Consider the following 16,600-nt stretch of genomic DNA (forward strand, 5'->3'; position numbering starts at 1 on the left):
GCTTTATGTGTTGCAGCCTGTAAAAAGCCCTTTAACTATCTGTGGTGATATTCATGGACAATTCCATGATCTGGCGGAGCTTTTCCGCATCGGAGGAAAGGCATTGTTTTGATTTGGGCTATTTAATTTATCGTATGTGTTCTTCAAGGTTGTTAATTGGTTGCTACTTATTGGTGATGTTTTCTCTTTCTTATTTTGGTTTGTTCTGTTAGATGTTTCACTTTCCAAAAATAACATTAATTTCCTGTTGCAATTTTTTTGCAGTGCCCAGATACAAACTATTTGTTTATGGGAGATTATGTGGCCCGTGGCTATTATTCAGTTGAAACAATGACTGTAAGTATTGAGTATTTTTATTTCTACTTCTTATCTTTCAATTAGTTAAGCTATAATTTTAGGGTTCTCCTTCTGGCGCTAAGATAAAGGTATTTTGGAAACTCTGTGCAATGATTTGGTTTGATTATTTAGGGTTTTGATCAATGGCAAGCCCAAAAGGCCTAACTATCTGCCTCTGGAGGCATGCCAATTCCTTTTGATTATCATATCATTCTTTCTCAGACTCTTAGTCTTATCTTTTTGGAACTCCTCTGACTGATATCTAGATTTGTGCTTCCCCATGGGGTTTCTCTTGGTGTTTTAGCTTTGTTCATTAGTTTCGCTTCAACGGTATACAAAAACATTATCTTCAAAGCAGAGGACATCCTTAGTTGAAAAATCAAGGCAGAAGGCTCAGGAAAGAATAAGAACTGTGACTGATATAGCTTTGCAGGTCATGAAAGGTTTAGTTTCTTTTACACATGTTGCAATAATTCTTCTTGCTCATTTGATTTACTATTGCAGGCTATGAAAAAATACCTGTATGATAATGATCATGTGCTTGCTACATGTGGAATTTCTATAAATAAGGACTTGACTCAGGTCAAGGGCCGTGTTCTTGAGACTCCGAAGGTAAACTGTCACTTTATATATGGGCTCTGTGGGGTGGTGGGGGGGATTTGCGACTTGGATATTTCAAATGAGCTCAATAGGTTGTATTGAGTGCACAAATGAGCTCAATATGGCTCATCGGTTATAGAGAATTAGAATTTGCGACTTGGATATTTCAAATGACTAACATACAGTAATCAATTTAACTTTTCTTCCCTGTCAATTTTAGTGCTTTTTCTTTTCTTATTACTTTTAGGAGTTAATTTTTGAGATATTTTATGACTAACAAACTTGAATTTTTTGCTATTTAGTAGTGAATTTGTAGCACAGTGGAAATATGTGGAATGAGGGCAATGTCTTCTACTTGCTCATCCAAAGGTTCCAATTTTTTGCATTCTTTTGGGGTTTTTTTTTCTTAATTTTATTTATGAAATTAGATGACTAATTTTTAAATAATGAGAAATTAGTTCTTCGCTGTGAAATGTTCATTTTTCGATGTTTCTATTAAAACAATGAAATCTTAATCTTCTATCAAATGGGCTGTAATTTCATATGTTTTAATGTAAACAGTTCACTGATTATGGTTGTAGTGGGTTGGTCTGAATTGCAGGATTATTAAGGTCTGGAAAAGTTGCAGCCTGAGATGGACCAACTATCTGAGGCCAAACTTGAAGAGAGGTCTTTTATCATAATATGAGGAGAAGATATGCGGGATGAAGAGGTGAGCGAGAGAAACAGTGAGGTTTTATTTTCTGCTTTGTGTCTGTTGAGTAGGTGTGGGATTTAGTTTCATGCCAGGGGTTGTAATGGGTGGATTTGATGTAAAATTTCTTTTCGAATTTCAATCCCCCCTAAATCTCTTCATTCCAACCAAACATTTGAGGATTTGGTTTTAATTGTTTGTTTGGACTTTTGAGCTTTTGACCAATTATTTGGATGCTAGGAAAATTTACATGCTATTTGGATACTAGGAATATTCATGGAACTCAAACAAGATTGTTTCATAATTTTTTGAGAAATGTGGAATTTCGTTTCAGATGGTATTGACTATTTTTCAAAATCCTATAATCTGATCGGAGTTCTGAATTTCCATTAAGATCAATATTAGTTGTTTTTGGTTCAAGAAATTCCAACATTCTTTGTTGGTCCTTGAAATTTTCATTAGCATGGAGTATAGTGGTTTTTGGGGCAGGTTTGCATGGAAGATGAGAAGACAATCTCTGTGTCCCTCGAAACAAGTATTTTGGGAAGCTCGATGATTTGTCTATGTTTCGCGAACAGGGTTCATTTTCTAAATGTTAATATTTAGTGTATTTACACTCAGGTGTTAAGTCATACATATATAGATGTATGCATGTTCTTTGTTTTCCCCATAATTTTCATATAATTTATGAAGAATGTATATGAACGACAATGATCGAGTGGATTATGCAAGTCTCACCATATAAACTGTAAATTCTACATGATTGTTCTCCTTTCCCCTCTCAAAACACAGTTTGGGTGGATTAACTAAGATATGTGTAGTTAATCTGTTTGTTTGTCTACAAGTCATGGTTTAGAACTTTTGATGCTTGGTGACTAACAATGTAACATATAATTAATGGGGCAGGCAGTGACACATATTTGGGCAGGGCTTGGAGAGGCAGACCCCATATGGTGTATGCCTACACCAACATGACCAAGGTGGTTAACCTTGCCGGCTGGAGCGACGATAACTACCCTGAATGTAACAAGTTAGCAGATTATGTCATTTAAAACATGATTAAGCATTTTCATATAATTAGTTTTGAGAGTTAATAATATAATTTGAAATTGCAGCAATGTGGCCTGCGGAGAGTACAAGTGCATGGGTCCAGGTTCAAGTACATATAATGAGAGAAATTTGAGCAAATAACTGACTGACAAACAAGTCAAGCCTTTCATTAGCCTTGGATATATTCAAGGTATGGTTGCTTCCTCCTCCAAATCCAAAAGTGTAGTTATATATATATATATATATATATATTACATATGTACACTACTAATTTTGTTAGTACTAGGGAAATAGTTGATTTTTCTACGTGCACATATACATATATAGGTTCGATTAAAAAATTCTGTCAATTGAAAATGATACTTTATGTTATCATTTACTTGGTACGTGAAGATGTTTCATTTTGAAAATAAAAGATAGACTATATACTTGGAACAAAATTCTGGAGACTGTTGAGGTGTGCCTTTGGATGCTAACTTGGTTCTTAGAGACTGTTTTGCATTGCTTCTTTCCTTACTACGTTATATGATATGGACATAATTTTTTGTTTGTCATTTTGGAGGTTTTCTGGACCCTTGATTTTTTAACGTGCATTTGAGCTTTTCTGTTAAATAGCGTAGAATTGAGTACATGCTGATGGTCTCAATGAAAGAAGGTCATCATATATGGTAGAAATTGGTTTGAATTTCTGATGTCGTGTGAATGGGTTTTAAAATTTTTCAAACCACTATATTATCTTTTTAGTAAGCAATGAACATTCACAGAAGATGCAGTTTGGTTTCCTGTTGAAAATTTTAGTACAACAACAACAACAACAACAACAAAGCCTTTTCCCACTAAGTGGGGTCGGCTATATGAATCCTAGAACGCCATTGCGCTCGGTTTTGTGTCATGTCCTCCGTTAGATCCAAGTACTCAAGTCTTTTCTTAGGGTCTCTTCCAAAGTTTTCCTAGGTCTTCCTCTACCCCTTCGGCCCTGAACCTCTGTCCCGTAGTCACATTTTCGAACCGGAGCGTCAGTAGGCCTTCTTTGCACATGTCCAAACCACCGGAACCGATTTTCTCTCATATTTCCTTCAATTTTGGCTACTCCTACTTTACCTCGGATAACCTCATTCCCAATCTTATCCTTTCTCGTGTGCCCATACATCCCACGAAGCATCCTCATCTCCGCTACACCCATTTTGTGTACGTTGATGCTTCACTACCCAACATTCTGTGCCATACAACATCGCTGGCCTTATTGCCGTCCTATAAAATTTTCTCTTGAGCTTCAGTGGCCTACGACGGTCACACAACACGCCGGATGCACTCTTACACTTCATCCATCCAGCTTGTATTCTATGGTTGAGATCTCCATCTAATTCTCCGTTCTCTTGCAAGATAGATCTTAGGTAGCGAAAACGGTCACTTTTTGTGATCTTCGCTAGATTGCTCCGGTTATTAGTGTGGATAAGTATATAAATGGATAGAGATAGGAAAGCAAACACAAGATGTACGTGGTTCACCCAGATTGGCTACGTCCACGGAATAGATGAGTTCTCATTAATTGTGAAGGGTTTACACAAAAGCAAACACAAGATGTACGTGGTTCACCCAGATTGGCTACGTCCACGGAATAGAGGAGTTCTCATTAATTGTGAAGGGTTTACACAAGTACATAGGTTCAAGCTCTCCTTTAGTGAGTACAAGTGAATGATTTAGTACAAATGACATTAGGAAATATTGTGGGAGAATGATCTCGTAGCCACGAAACTTCTAAGTACCGGAGTGTGGTATCGTCTTGACTTGCCTTATCTGTCTCATAGGTAGATGTGGCATCTTCTCTGGAAGTACTCTTCTTCCATCCAGGGGTGGTATCTGTAACTGGTGGAGATGCACAAGGTAATGTATCAATTTCACTTGAAGCTTACTTGTAGTTTCATGCTTGGTCAAGCGCGATACAAACCATGTAGTAGGAGTCCCCCAAGTCGCCGAGCTAGGCGATCTGCTGAAAGAGGTGACAGACAAGGTAAGCAATCAGAGCTCCGGCTGATTGTTCACATTCTCCCTATCTTGCAGGCAGCATGAAGGATAAAGAGAAGAAAAATGAGGAGAGATGATATGGGATACTTTTGCTTTTGAAGAAGTAACTTTCCACAGGCTTATTCTTGAACTGGGCTGGAGGGTTTTCTGGTTTCCTCCAGAGTATAAGGCCGACTGAAGAATTTGAGGGTCAAAACAAGTCCATCAAATCTAGAGTACGTTCGACCCTGCTGATATGGGATACTTTTGCTTTTGACAGAGTAGTGGATGTATCGGCACGTGTGCTGTTACGCTTGTCTCCACATGCTTCCTTGTATCCTTCTCACTTGCCCTATTTGTTCCTCAGGCAGATGCGGTATCTTCCCTGGAAGCATAAGATGTTGAAGATGAGTACTCGAGAGCAATGCCAGGTAAGTAATCAGGTAAGGGGTTCCAGGCAGTCAGTTCCTGCCTGGAAGCTTGATTCCAAGTGCTGACTGATTGCTCTCTTTCTCCTTGTCTTGCAGGTAAGAACAAGGCTAAAGGAAAAAACAGGGAAAAAGCATGATATGGGATACTCTTGCTTTTAACCCTGATGATATGAGATATTCTTGCTCTAGTATAGCTTGTTTACAGAGGTATTATCGGGGGGAAAGAAAGCTGAATATTTCGAAAGGCTTCGTTGGGAGTGCCCTCTCAGATAAGAGAAAGGGTTGAGCATTTTTGCAGGTCTGCCTGTCCGTTAGGGATGGAGGTCGACATATATAGGAGTCTCCCTAACATCAAGTAATAATGCTATTCCTTTACCCTGCTTGGTTATAGCACGGTAGTGGGAGCTGCCAGCTTCACATGTTTTAACTTTGTCAGAGCACTTTGAAAAGTGGTCTGTGGTATCTGGAAAGCTGATGTTGCGTGTGAAGATTACAGACAAGCTTTATCCAAGGAGATCCAGCTCTTGAAGTTGGGAAAGTGGTGCCTCTTCAATTTTCGAACAAGCAATCCTGTCGGGGATCTGGCTCTCGAGATTCGGAGAACGATGCCTCTTCGATTTTTGAGAAAGCAATCCTGCTGGGGGTCTGGCTCTCGAGATTCGGAGAGCGGTGTCTCTTCGATTTTTGGGAAAGTAATCATGTTGGGAGTCTGGCTCTTGAGATTCGGAGGGCGGTGCCTCTTCGATTTTGGAGCAAGCAATCTTGTTGGGAGTGTTTTCTCGAATGTGAGTAAAGGTTGGACGTGTGTGCTAGTCTACCTTGCCACGAAGCACAGAGGTTGACACACGGGGACTTTCCAATTATCCAGCAGTGGTACTGTTCCTTTACCCTCTCTTCGATTTTTGAGAAAGTAATCATGTTGGGAGTCTGGCTCTCGAGATTCGGAGGGCGGTGCCTCTTCGATTTTGGAGCAAGCAATCTTGTTGGGAGTGTTTTCTCGAATGTGAGTACAGGTTGGGCATGTTTGCTAGTCTACCTTGCCACGAAGCACAGAGGTTGACACATCGGGACTTTCCAATTATCCAGCAGTGGTACTGTTCCTTTACCCTTGTGGGTAATAATATGGTAGCTAGACCTTCAAAATTTATGTGTTTAAACTTTGTTAGTGTTGTTTCTTTGCAATTCTTTTACCCTTCTTGGTCAGAGCGATGTAGTGGGAGCTGCAAGCTTCACGTGTCTCAACTTTGTCAGAGAACTTTGGCAAAGTTATCTGTGGTACCCATGAGCTACTGTTGCGTGTGGGAAGTGGGTGATTGAACAGTACGATTCATGTGCTTTCTACTTCGTCAGAAATCTTCGACAGAATGCCCATAATTTCCGCAAAGCTGAGTGTGCGTGTGACAGGTGCTGACAAGGCTGGAAAAGTAGGTGCCTCTTCGATTTCTGAGATCGGCCCTCGTGGTCTCTGAGCATCCCAGCTTTTGAGAAAGCAAGCCTCTTCGATTTCTAAGATCGGCCTTCGTGGTCTTTGAGCAGCCCAGCTTTTGAGAAAGCAAACGCCTCTTCGATTTCTGAGATCGACCCTCGTGGTCTCTGAGCAGCCCAGCTTTTGAGAAAGCAAACGCCTCTTCGATTTCTGAGCAGGCGCCTCTTCGATTTCTGAAGCTTCGTCGAGTGCAGATTTTTATAGGGGCTGACATTAAGTTCCAAAGCACACTTGAATATCCACCAGTAGAAGCTCCATTCTTGCACTTCTAAGATCTTGATTTGTCCGACCTCTTCTCTCTTCAACACCTTTGAAAATGTCTGGCCCCTCCGACCGTCGTTTTGACTTGAACCTTGTTGAAGAGGCAGCCCCGCCTTCTCCAGACAACATATGGCGCCCATCCTTCGTCTCCCCTACTGGTCCTCTTACCGTTGGGGATTCCGTGATGAAGAATGATATGACCGCTGCGGTAGTGGCCAGGAACCTTCTCACTCCCAAAGATAACAGACTACTTTCCAAACGGTCTGATGAGTTGGCTGTTAAGGATTCTCTGGCTCTCAGTGTTCAGTGTGCAGGTTCTGTGTCTAATATGGCCCAACGCCTATTTGCTCGAACCCGCCAAGTTGAATCATTGGCGGCTGAAGTGATGAGTCTCAAACAGGAGATTAGAGGGCTCAAGCATGAGAATAAACAGTTGCACCGGCTCGCACATGACTATGCTACAAACATGAAGAGGAAGCTTGACCAGATGAAGGAATCTGATGGTCAGGTTTTACTTGATCATCAGAGATTTGTGGGTTTGTTCCAAAGGCATTTATTGCCTTCGTCTTCTGGGGCTGTACCGCGTAATGAAGCTCCAAATGATCAACCTCTGATGCCTCCTCCTTCTAGGGTTTTGTCCAGTACTGAGGCTCCGAATGATCCTCCTCCGGTGCCTTCTCTTTCTGGGGCTCTACCGACTGCTGAGACTTCTCCTAAGCAACCTTTGTGAAGGCTCCCTCTTGTTTGTTTATTTTGACTCAAGTATATGTACATATTTGTAACTTATCGGGGATATCAATAAATAAGCTTTCCTTCATTTCAACGTATTGTGTTAAATACACCAAAGCCTTATTCGCTAAGTTCTTGAATTTTCTTTTGTTGAAGCTTGTATGTTGAAGCTTTGTGAGTGGAGCATATAGGTTGAGGTAGTGTTCCCTTAATTTCCCGAGTGAGGAAAACTTCTTGGTTTGAGACTTGGAAAATCCAAGTCACTGAGTGGGATCGGCTATATGAATCTTAGAACGCCATTGTGTTCTGTCCTGTGTCATGTCCTCCGTTAGATCCAAGTACTCTAAGTCTTTTCTTAGGGTCTCTTCCAAAGTTTTCCTAGGTCTTCCTCTGCCCCTTCGGCCCTGAACCTCTGTCCCATAGTCGCATCTTCTAATCGGAGCGTCAGTAGGCCTTCTTTGCACATGTCCAAACCACCGTAACCGATTTTCTCTCATCTTTCCTTCTATTTCGGCTACTCCTACTTTACCCCGGATATCCTCATTCCTAATCTTATCCTTTCTCGTGTGCCCACACATCCAACGAAGCATCCTCATCTCCGCTACACCCATTTTGTGTACGTGTTGATGCTTCACCGCCCAACATTCTGTGCCATACAGCATCGCCGGCCTTATTGCCGTCCTATAAAATTTTCCCTTGAGCTTCAGTGGCATACGACGGTCACACAACACGCCGGATGCACTCTTCCACTTCATCCATCCAGCTTGTATTCTATGGTTGAGATCTCCATCTAATTCTCCATTCTTTTGCAAGATAGATCCTAGGTAACGAAAACGGTCGCTCTTTGGTATTTCTTGATCTCCGATCCTCACCCCTAACTCGTTTTGGCCTCCATTTGCACTAAACTTGCACTCCATATATTCTGTCTTTGATCGGCTTAGGCGAAGACCTTTAGATTCCAACACTTCTCTCCAAAGGTTAAGCTTTGCATTTACCCCTTCCTGAGTTTCATCTATCAACACTATATCGTCTGCGAAAAGCATACACCAAGGAATATCACCTTGAATATGTCCTGTTAACTCATCCATTACCAACGCAAAAAGGTAAGGACTTAAGGATGAGCCTTGATGTAATCCTACAGTTATGGGAAAGCTTTCGGTTTGTCCTTCATGAGTTCTTACGGCAGTCTTTGCTCCTTCATACATATCCTGTATAGCTTGAATATATGCTACTCGTACTCCTTTCTTCTCTAAAATCCTCCAAAGAATGTCTCTTGGGACCCTATCATACGCTTTTTCCAAATCTATAAAGACCATGTGTAAATCCTTTTTCCCATCTCTATATCTTTCCATCAATCTTCGTAAGAGATAGATTGCCTCCATGGTTGAGCGCCCTGGCATGAACCCGAATTGGTTGTCCGAAACCTGTGTCTCTTGCCTCAATCTATGCTCAATGACTCTCTCCCAGAGCTTCATTGTATGACTCATTAGCTTAATACCCCTATAGTTCATGCAATTTTGTACATCGCCCTTATTCTTGTAGATAGGCACCAAAGTGCTCATTCGCCACTCATTCGGCATCTTCTTCGTTTTCAAAATCCTATTGAAAAGGTTAGTGAGCCATGTTATACCTGTCTCTCCCAAAACTTTCCACACTTCGATTGGTATATCGTCTGGGCCTACTGCTTTTCTATGCTTCATCTTCTTCAAAGCTACACCCACTTCTTCCTTCCGGATTCTACGATAAAAAGAGTAGTTTCTACACTCTTCTGAGTTACTCAACTCCCCTAAAGAAGCACTCCTTTCATGTCCTTCATTGAAAAGATTATGAAAATAACTTTTCCATCTGTCTTTAACCGCGTTCTCTGTAGCAAGAACCTTTCCATCCTCATCCTTGATGCACCTCACTTGGTTTAGGTCCCTTGTCTTCTTGTCCCTTGCTCTAGCTAGTTTATAGATATCCAACTCTCCTTCTTTGGTATCTAGTCGCTTATACATATCGTCATAAGCCGCTAACTTAGCTTCTCTCACAGCTTTCTTCGCCTCTTGCTTCGCTTTTCTATACCTTTCACCATTTTCATCGGTCCTATCCTTGTATAAGGCTTTACAGCATTCCTTCTTAGCCTTCACCTTTGCTTGTACCTCCTCATTCCACCACCAAGATTCCTTTTGGTGTGGGGCAAAGCCCTTGGACTCTCCTAATACCTCTTTTGCTACTTTTCGGATACAACTAGCCATGGAATCCCACATTTGGTTAGCTTCCCCCTCTCTATCCCACACACACTGGGTGATTACTTTCTCTTTGAAAATGGCTTGTTTTTCTTCTTTTAGATTCCACCATCTAGTCCTTGGGCACTTCCAAGTCTTGTTCTTTTTTCTCACTCTTTTGATATGTACATCCATCACCAACAAGCGATGTTGATTAGCCACGCTCTCTCCTGGTATAACTTTGCAATCCTTACAAGTTATACGATCCCCTTTCCTCATTAGAAAAAAATCTATTTGTGTTTTTGACGACCCACTCTTGTAGGTGATCACATGTTCTTCTCTCTTCTTAAAGAAGGTGTTGGCTAAGAAGAGATCATATGCCATTGCAAAATCTAAGATAGCTTCCCCATCCTCGTTTCTCTCCCCAAAACCATGGCCACCATGAAAACCTCCATAGTTGCCTGTCTCCCTGCCCACGTGTCCATTTAAATCTCCTCCTATAAATAACTTCTCTGTCTGAGCAATTCCTTGCACCAAGTCTCCAAGGTCTTCCCAAAATTTCTCCTTCGAACTTGTATCCAACCCTACTTGAGGTGCGTACGCACTAATCACATTGATAAGTTCTTGTCCTATTACAATCTTGATTGCCATGATTCTATCTCCTACCCTCTTGACATCTACAACATCTTGTGTCAAGGTCTTGTCCACGATGATGCCAACACCGTTTCTCGTTCTATTTGTGCCCGAATACCATAGTTTAAACCCTGAGTTTTCTAGATCCTTTGCCTTACGACCAACCCACTTAGTTTCTTGTAGGCACATAATATTTATCCTTCTCCTCACCATAACTTCTACTACTTCCATAGATTTTCCCGTCAAGGTTCCTATATTCCACGTTCCTAAACGCATTTTGCTCTCTTGAACTCTACCCTTCTGTCCTAGCTTCTTCACCCTTCCCCGTCTAATAGGATCAAAGTACTTCTTTTGTGTGTCCCGTGTAAAGTTGATAGGAGCATATGCTCCCAAACAACTTTGAGTGGAGTCGTTCGAAAAGAAGTTTCTATAGCCCCCTTGCTCATTTAACACTGCATCCGGGTGCCGATGGAGATACAGCGACCCTTGCTCACTTATCACTGTGCTCAGGCCACACAGCGCGCCACTTACGGGTGACGCCCTAGCTTTAGCGCGATTTCGTTCTGGATTCATTTTCATAAGGATTCGACGTGATCATGGAGTGCCAGCTGTCGACTACCTGACGCCCTCCCCCTCCTCCTTTATCCGGGCTTGGGACCGGCAATGTAAGATAAACTTACACGGCGGAGTTTGTTGAAAATTTTAGTACTGATACATAAAATTTGCTAAATATCGTAACTCATTTTGGTCGTGAGTTTGTTCTGTAATTTTTTTTTCCTCTGCTATTAATAGCTTACCACATGTGGTAGCAGAGTGATTGCGTTGGTAGCTTATGTATACAAGCAAATTCAGAAGACACAATGAGTTTGATATTCAAAAAAATGTCTGTTGGTTCAGTTTTTGAATCTTTAAAAATTGTCGAATCAATTTGAATATGTAATTTTATGTTTATTGTTAGGTAAATTGTTGTTTTTTCGCTGATAAAAAGTATAGAGTTTGGCTGTGTAAATGTGTATAGTTTTATACGTTTCGTTTAGTTGACAATATGATAATGGTTGAAGTGCATTCTTTAATGAAATGTGTTTTCTTTCCTTGATCGTGAATGTCTTTTTGGTATTTTGCAGATCGAAACAAAGTGAAAGCTTTTGACTGTGAATTTTACAACCGCTGCCTTGCTGCTTTGGTAAAGTCTCAACTTTTTGATAATATCATTTAATTTGGCCTGTAATGTTAGGGTATTGAGTTGAATGCATATGCTACATGGCATAGGTCTAACATGATTAGAACTTTAATATCATGATGTGTGATGCTAATTAAGCACAATATGAGTATCTGTACCAAGAAAGACATGAGCATCTATCTGTTCCTATTGAGTCAAGTAAGGCATTGTATGCATAAGCACAAGTCATGACTAATTAATGTCCTATTGTTGGTGCAAGATACCATTTTTTAGACCTTATATCATTTGGACCTTTAGTTATATAACAAGTTGGTGCACTGAGTTGAATAAATGGTTGATAGGTTTGGTTTCATATTTATTGGAAAAGGAAAAATGGAGACATGGGAACACAATTATATATAGCATTGCTTATTTTTCTTGCAAGTCAAAGATGTGCCGATGGTGTTGAGGAGAATACCTAATTTAGTTTGACCGTTCTCATTTCTTTGAGTTTTGTAATTGCATTTTTAAAGCCAACATAGTTATCTAAGTTCGTTAGAATTTATGGTATTTTTTTAACAAAGTTTTAAAAGATCCTGGTCATTCCGGTTAATTAAAGTTTTAAGATATCCGCATTCATTTAACACATGAAAATTAAGCATTTTCATAATTAAAGTTTTAAATTATCTTCATTCTGTTCAAATGCACCATTTCCTTTTTGTTTCCCTTCTCTCATCTTGCAAGCACTCATGGTGTCCATTTCCTTTTAATTTTGGTTAAGCAGGTTTTGAAATTTGTGATGATCATTTTCATATTTCTATAAATTTTGAGAGAAAAAAGCATGTGAAAAAGCACATTAGTCTCTAGGTATAAAACACATTAGTCTAATTATGGCTAGGATAAAAAACCATGTGATAAACTGTGGCTTGGTTACACTGCAATTTCAATTTGGGATTTGAATTTATTTACAAAATTACGATCCTTTTTAAAATTTAGAAAAGAGCATGATAAAAGACCAATTTTCTTTACATGAACTTGAATAAAAAGTTGGCCATGAGTGAAAACCAACTAGCAAAGATTATGGTGATTCACTAATTTAAACATAAACCAGCTTTGAGAGTTATGCTCACCCATTGTTGGTTTTCCTTGCGAGCATATTTCCTACCCAAAGTTTCCCAAACTGTGTTCTCAAACCGCTGCATCGGCATATCTTTCCTACTTCTAATGGTCTTTGGTGCTAGAACATCTTCTAACTTATTCTAGAAAAATTGATTCATAAGTAAAGACACCTAAAAGCAAGTAAACAGTTTAATCGAGGCAATTCAGAAGTAGAACCAAATAAGCCACTCCAACTTTCGCATACCCTCCGGCGTGATTTAATATCAGAAACTGTCTCCTGAATTCAAGTTTTCCTAGAGCTTCTAATTGTGTGCTCCCATCGTGTCTTTCTTGGTCTACAACCAAGGACCGATTAGTGAGTGCTTCAAAAAAAGATAGTTATCACAAACAAACAGTTGATCAAGATGATGTTTTTTGTGATTTGGGTTTATAGTGCTTCTAAATGCTGTTTTAATTGAGTTTTCTGTGTTTGCTCGATTCGTTGTTGTGGATGCCTGATACGTTTTTTTTCCCTTCCTTTTGTTTGCTGTTGAGACTTTTTTTTTTTTTGGCTTTATTCTTGCTGGTTTGGGATGGTTTTTGCATCATATTTTTTAGGGAACTTTAACGAAAAGCACCGGGTACTGTTCACTTTAACGAAAAACCACATTTTTACACTAAAAAGTCAATCCTAGTACTATTCACTTTACCCTTTATTTTGTCCTTATCATTAAAACTCAAAATTTTCAAGCCCTTTTCATTAGTTTTCCTTATTTTTTATATGAGTTTGTTGTCCCTACTCATGACTTTGCTCTTTTCCAAGCAACCTACCACACTGTAAATCTGTAACTGAATTTGATTTGTTTGTATAGTTATATTTTCTTTGTGAGGAGATTTCTGTTTGCTGAATAAATGCTCAAGAAATTGGATCTTCAGGCTTAATTTAATTTTGGTTGGTTTTCATCATAATTCTTTTTGCTGCACTTGGATTCTTAGCAACTTGGTGGAGGAATGATGTTAGAAAAAATTGCTTGGTGGAAAAGAACCATATAAGATGAAGGTTGAAGAAAGGGTGGCGTTTTCACATATAAGTCATTGACAATGTTACACTTCAAAGAAAAATAATTCGAACTAAATACTTCAGGAAAAACCCCAGTTGACTTTGTAATGAGAGAAGGGCACCAAAATCAATTTGAGCATAGCAAGTGGACAGACAAGGCTCTTGAACTATTTTTGTATAAAAATTATAGTTGTTGGGGTTTTTGCTAATTTACTGGAAAGAGGGAGTCATTAGGTGAGGGAGTCATTAGGTGAGTGAGCTTATGGTTTATAGAGAAGAATGAAGCTTGCCTTCTTTCTTGCTTTGATAGTTTGTATGATTGTTATATGTAGGAAGGAACTAATGGAAGGAAGATTCATATTTGAGTTTGTATGTGGATACATACATTAAAAGTGGTATGGTAATTGGATTGGGGTCTGGCCAAGCTTTTGGTATGGCCATACAGTATATAGGTCTGCAACTTGGTGCTGGTGCTTTGAAAGATATAGTCGGGATACGTACATTAAAAATAGTGTCTTTATGCTGTTAACGGTCCGTTTGGTTGAACACTATTATGTGATATGCTCTCTCTGTTTGTAAAGCAAAATAAACAGGTTGGAGTATCTTCTAATGAGCTGCTCCAATCTTTAAATGGGCTCCTGCAATCTTTTTAATTACTCTGTTATTTCCTTTAGTTATAGGTATCTGACTTTCTGTTTAATTTCTATATATGTCGTTCCAATGGAATCAAGTGCCAAAATTAGAATAAACATCCTTTGGTCAAGTTGGACTTTTTTCCATATAATATTTGGTTCAGGGATCCCTTATACAAACATTATCTTCTTATGTATTTCAATCAAACTTGACCCTCATGGTTTAATAAGTGTGAAAACTGTGTTAACTATACAATTGGAGCGTTATAGTTTTAGTTAGTTTATTGAATCTGTTTGTTAGCGGTTGAATTCTTACTCTGAATCTCACTCATTTTTTGTAGTTTAGATTGGACTCTCATTACAGCATTGGAATCTGCTCTTGTTGCTGCGTTTTGAATAAACACTTTGGTTTGTCACTTGAACTTAAATGCATTCTTTTCCCATTCTTTCTGTTTGAGGCACCACAACTTTATGATTTTATGATTGATTGTTTGGTTTGATCGCCTTATGTTATTCGTTTAGCGTCCATAATGGCTGCCTTTGTTACATTTATGATTTATGTTTTTTGCTATAGTGTCGAAGATGTCCGGTCCCAGAAAAAGTGAACCCCATGGTCTTCGTGATTGAATGCTGCACACCATGCTGCATATATTTTTGTTTGAACATCTATGGTTGACGACTTGCCTGCTCAAACACCACTTTTTCTGTGTTTTGCTAACTGCTAAGTGAGGTATGTAGGTTGCAGAGCATATATTTTGCCGTCTTAACTGCAGGAGCAAAATATGAGTAAACTCCAGCTTGCTTCAGTTTCATATGGAACACACCTGGTTTTTTTCCTTTAAACAGTTGTGGTTCCAAAATTAGCTACTTGAACAAGTCTTCAACACTTATGTTTTAAATTACCTGTTGAACTATAATATTAATTTTACTATAATTGTTTGCTTTGTGTTTTAGGTTTTTGGAATTTTGATGTTTGGTGGTTATTTTGTGTTTCGATTAAAGCGTTTGGTAATCTGTGACTCTGTTGGTGCATGATCTCAGGATTCCAAATATAGTTCTCAAACTATATCTTGGGATCCCACTTCATATGCCAATACATTTTGTAATTAGGATCCAAGAAATTAATTGCTAATTTTTAGGGTTTTGCATAACCTGATTTCTGAGTTCGACTATGCAAATAATTATAAAATACAGTATAACCTGATTTCTTAGAGGTTTGGATTTATGTGATCTCATCATCTCATGGTTTCTTTGTGTTCAGCAGAAAGCTTGGGAAGTTGCACAAGTCCCATTCAAGAATTTGGCGATGATGGTTTCATGATTTGGATGGTTGGGAGTATAGTGCATTTGTTTAGCATTGGAATCACATTTTCCGCTCTTTGGCAACCCATAAGCACCTTACATGGTGTAGGGAAGGGTAAATGATTCTTATTCTGTTAATCGGTCTGTATGTGTTTCATTTTCCACTTCAACTCCTTTGTTTGGTAGTGTTATATATTGTATTCATGCAGTATAGACTAATGCTTAAATTAGATATTGCTAAAAAAGGGTCTTTATCTTCTAAATCGTTAGCTTGCTCTACCTTGAATACGTTTCGAGTTCTTTTATATAAGATTATCCCTTATGAAGAAGTGAAATAAATAGGGTGATTCTTATATTTCTTAAGATTTGGTTCCCAAAATGATTGTGACGATGATGAAAAATGTTTATTATGTGATTTGAAGAAAAATGGTCATACACAGTAAAAGTAACTCAAACTGTGTCACTCATAGAGGGAGGGAGGGAGGGAGAGAGAGATGGATTTGGTGAGAGGAAGGCATGCGGCTTGCAGGTAGACAGAGTCATAGGGGGTGTATGATTCAAGGGAGAGAGAGAGAGGGGATTGAGTGGTGATGCTTGATTTGGGGTTAGGCGACAGCGGGAGGGAGGGCAAGGGTTGTTGCATCCGTGTCATTCAGAGGGTTGCAAGAGAGTGAGAGTGCTGCGTTCTAGGGTTTGAGAGTTGGTTTCGAGAAAGTGAGGGGGCCGGAGTAGGGTTAAGGCTTGAGCTGGGTTTGTGGAATGGGGCTGGATTAGTTACAGACGGAGAAGGGAATGAGGATGTGGAATGTCAGGGAGACTAAGGGAGAGGGAGGTCTGCCAAAAATTGGGATTAATGTTGAGGGGATTGTAGGACAAACAGGAGGTTATGCCGCCTCTGAGATAGAGATAGATAGAGAC

General features: G+C 39.4%; 1 long non-coding RNA gene across 2 annotated transcripts; it reads left to right on the forward strand.

Annotated features, from left to right (window-relative positions):
* The first annotated feature begins 850 nt into the window (after positions 1 to 850).
* On the forward strand, positions 851 to 15,095 carry LOC108170351 (uncharacterized). Of its 2 annotated transcripts, XR_011582130.1 has the most exons (7): positions 851 to 948; positions 1,538 to 1,664; positions 2,537 to 2,660; positions 2,746 to 2,870; positions 11,556 to 11,614; positions 14,722 to 14,788; positions 14,955 to 15,095. It is a non-coding gene; the product is annotated as an uncharacterized lncRNA (long non-coding RNA). The 2 variants fall into 2 exon arrangements; XR_011582129.1 differs by lacking the exons at positions 851 to 948; positions 2,537 to 2,660 and having other exon boundaries at positions 1,524 to 1,664.
* Positions 15,096 to 16,600: the final 1,505 nt, after the last annotated feature.

Source organism: Malus domestica, chromosome 06 (assembly GCF_042453785.1).
Source record: "Malus domestica chromosome 06, GDT2T_hap1".
In the NCBI taxonomy this organism is placed as follows: Eukaryota; Viridiplantae; Streptophyta; class Magnoliopsida; order Rosales; family Rosaceae; genus Malus; species Malus domestica.